Source organism: Nelumbo nucifera, chromosome 2, assembly GCF_055504915.1.
Source record: "Nelumbo nucifera cultivar China Antique chromosome 2, China Antique-T2T, whole genome shotgun sequence".
In the NCBI taxonomy this organism is placed as follows: domain Eukaryota; kingdom Viridiplantae; phylum Streptophyta; class Magnoliopsida; order Proteales; family Nelumbonaceae; genus Nelumbo; species Nelumbo nucifera.
The window spans coordinates 79,377,835-79,382,138 of NC_142650.1; positions in this window are offsets into that span (position 1 = coordinate 79,377,835).

A 4,304-nucleotide genomic window follows, 5' to 3' on the forward strand; every position below is an offset into this window, starting at 1 on the left:
TGCTAGAGTGAGAAGGTAGTCTTATAGCATTTTGTAATTGTTGCTAATTGTTTTTTCCCAAAATATATCTATATACATATTTAGCCATATGAGTGTATCTTTGAATCACATACTTTGAATGGAATAATGGAAAATTTCTCTCAATGAAACTGCATCCATGAACAATGCTTCAACCAAAACTATTTTACTAGGTCGTTTCCATGAAAAGATATTGTAGTAGTTTCATCAGAAAAAGATGCATCACAATATGAACAAGTATCGCAAACATTGAAGGTATGATGATAGAACACATTAAATACATAACCAATAATTGGACCAAAAACACTAAAGCTTATTTGAATAACAGGAATAGAAAGAAGAAACATTAGAATATTGCAATGAAATCCAAGCACCTCCCAAATGTATGCAAGATTCCATTGATGCGGTGGAAGAGCCATTAGAAGAAATTAACATGGCCATAGAAGGGACAAAAAAGATTCCATTCTACATATCAACCAAATTAGGACCAGAAGACAGAGAAAACATGATCACACTATTGAAAGGTAAAAACCTTTCCTTATCGCAAAATATTTGGATTTTGTTGGAACAAAAATAGACTAATCTGTGTGAACTTTCATAGAATTTCAAGACGTCTTCACTTGGTCATACGACTAGATGCCAGGTTTAGACTTGAAACTTGTCAGACACTCCCTGTGCATGGATCCAAAGTTCAAACCCGTAAAGCAACCCTAGAGGATTTTCAAGATAGAAGTTGTCCTAAATATTAAGGAAGAGGCCAAATGACTTCTAAAAGTAGGGTTCATCAGGCCTACAATGCACCCATAGTGGTTAGCCAATATAGTCCCGATTAAGAAGAATAAGCAACTCAGGTTAGTATCTAAAGTTTATCTAGTTTAAGCTCCTAGAATACTATTGTGAACTAACTCCTCTCACCCTTATCGTAGATGTTGCATCAACTTTAGGGACTTGAATAGGGCCTGCCCCAAAGATGAGTTCCACCTGCCAAACATGGAGATTTTGATAGACTCAACAACAGGGAACCAACTTTTCTCCTTCCTAGATGCCTATAGTGGGTATAATCAAATTTTTATGGACCTTGCAGATGCACCTCACATAGCCTTTAGAACACCCATTAGGAACTTCTACTACAAGATGATGCCCTTTAGCCTAAAGAACAGTAGGGCCACATATCAAAGAGCAATGACGAGTGTTTTCCATGACATTATGCATAAGGTAATCGAGCGTTATGTGGATGACATAGTAGTTAAGGTGAAGAAGTAGGAAGATCATCCTGAGGTGTTGAGAAAACTATTCAGTTAGTGTAGAGCTTTCAACTTGAGGCTTAACCTCTCAAAGTGTGCATTCGGAGTACAGTCTGGGAAGTTTCTAGAGTATAGAGTGAACCGGACAGGAATCCACCTGGATAAGGACAAGGTGAAGGCAGTCTTAGATTTACCACCTTCGAATAATGAGTCCAAATTAAAGACCTTCTTAGGAAAAGTGTTGTATCTTAGGAGGTTTATTCTTGGCCTTGCACATGCAGTGACACTGCTGATGAAGTTGACTAAGAAGTCTATGGAATTTATGTGGACAACAAAATACCAAGAGGCATTTAAACAGTTGAAAGGTACCATAGCTAAGGCCCCGACGATGTCACCACCCAAGAGTAGCCAAGAGTTTAAGATATACATAACATCAAACTCGGAAGCCGTAGGATGCTTGCTAGCATAGGACAACAACGAAGGAGTTGAGTGCCCGATTTACTATGCCAGTAGGACCCTTAAACTAGCCGAGAAGAACTATTCCCACATGGAGCAACAATGCTTAGCATTAGTGTTTGCCACATAGAAATTCCGGCACTACATTCTAGGGCAAAAGGTGAAACTCATCGCATGAAGCGATCCCATCATATTTTTCATAGATAGACCTCCTCTCTAAGGAAGATTGGTAAAATGGATGATGCAACTTAGTGAGTACACTATTGAGTACACCCAACCCCGAGCAATCAAGTGTCAAGTGGTAGCAGACCTCCTGGCCGCCTTCCCAACCAATGACAATTTCCCTATATCACAGTAGTCAAATATAGAGACTGGACGCTAACCTTCGATGCGAGTAGTACTAGCACCTCAGCTAGGGCCAGAGTCACAATGACTTCACCTGCCGGTAACACCTCAACCTACTTGTTCAAACTCCAGTTTCCCTGTTCCCACAACATAGCAATGTATGAGGCCCTAGTCTTGGGGTTAACCATAGTGAGAGATTCTGGGGCTAAGAAGATCAAAGTAGTAGGGTATTCTAAATTAGTAATTGGTTAGATGGATGGGAGTACCATAGTCAAGGAGTTAATGATTCTGCCATATAGGACCCTAATCCAGAGGCTAACTCATGACTTGGAGGTAACCTATGAACACTAGAATAGAGCCAAGAACAGATATGCTAACGCGCTAGCCACCCTGGGGTCAAAAATTCAACCTAGTGAGAAACTAATCAACATTACCATTCAAATACATTGTGAACCATCAACTGATATACTAAGACACTAGGTAGAAAAGAATGATGAAATCACAACGGATGACCGGAGACACAGCATAATATAGAAGTTGAGCAACCCAATAGTGGCGATGCAGGACATCAAGGTAATTTTGAAATTCCAACTGGTGAACGGGGTATTGTACCATCGGCTAGCTGATGGAGTTAGAACAAGGTGCTTGGGGTCAAAGGAGGCGGAAGTGGTCCTGAGTGAGGTTCATAAAGCTTACTGTGGGGATGTAACTGGGACATTATACAGAAGGTTATAGAGGTTAGGATACTACTGGCCTACGATGAAGGCAGACGCGACCAAGGTACAAGGCGAATGTGAAAAGTGCATCCCAGAAGCAGACAAGGGAGAGTGCCTCGCGGTAGGTGAGGCAGACTGGAGGGGCATGTACATTGATTACCTAGAAAACAATACCATGCTAGTTGACCCTGCAATGAGGGGAAAACTTTTAGCAAGAGCCAAGAGATTCTATCTTTAGGAAGGAGTGTTGTACAAAAAGTCCCACACTAGTAAGCCTCTGTGATGCCTAGCTGGTGATTAGATAAAAGAAGTCCTAAAAGCAGCCCATAGTTCTGAACCTACCCCACACCAAGGGCAAATGGCCTTATATAATCACATCATGCACCTAGGGTTCTACTGGCCCACTATGGTAGAAGACACCTAGAAACATGTGCGTAGGTGCCATAAGTGCCAAATACATGTTGAGAGGATACACAGGCCTACCAATGACCTTCGCCCCATCATCACACCATGGACTTTTCACACATGGGGGGTAGACCTAATAGGCAAAATCCATCTACCTTCTTGGGGATACTGCTTCATCATGGTGGCCATACACTATTTCACTAAGTGGGCGGAGGCTATACCTTTATGGAGGATATGTGTAGAAAATGTAGCAAGCTTCCTCAAGCAACATATAGTTCATCTGTTCGGAGTTCCAATGAGGATTTTAATAGACAATGGCTTGTCCATTAAGAATCAGGAAGTCTGAGACATTTTAGGGCAGCATGGAGCAAGATTGGGCACGTCTACGACTTATTACACATAGGAGAATGGGAAGGAAGAAGCCACAAACAAAACATTACTGAGAATGTTGAGCAAAATGGTGGCTGATAATCAAAAGGACTAGTCAGAAAATTATCAGAAACTCTCTGGGCTTATGGAACAACGATTAGGAAAAGTACGCAAGGCCTATTCTCTAGTGTATGGTTAAGAAGCAATGCTATCAGTAGAGATAAAGATAGTCTCAACTCGTGTAGCTTTCGCAATGGGGAAATAGTTCAAAAGCAGAGGACATGGATCAACTGCTCGGTGAAAGGCTAGAATATATCGACAAAGAAATGGAAAAGGCATTACAATGATAGATCAAATACAAACTAGCCTTAGCCACAAACTTTAAAAAACTAGTAAAGCCTAGAAAATTTAAAGAAGGGGACAAAGTCCTCAAGATAGCACTTCATGTTAGACATGGAAAATTTACTGGTAAATTTACCCCTAACTAGATAGGGCCATATGAGATCCAGGAAGCTCACCTATCGGGATATTATGTATTAAAGATTGCAGACACCGAGGAAGAACACGAAACCATGAATGGTCACTGGTTGAAGCCATATTTGAATCGGGCTATAAAAAAATATGTTATGTTTATCACAATTACTTCTTTTGAAAATATTGTATATGCTTGGAAATGAAAGTCTTGCAAGTTCTACATGAAAGACATGTTGTATACTTAGCCTGAAAATATCATGCGATAAAGCACATATCA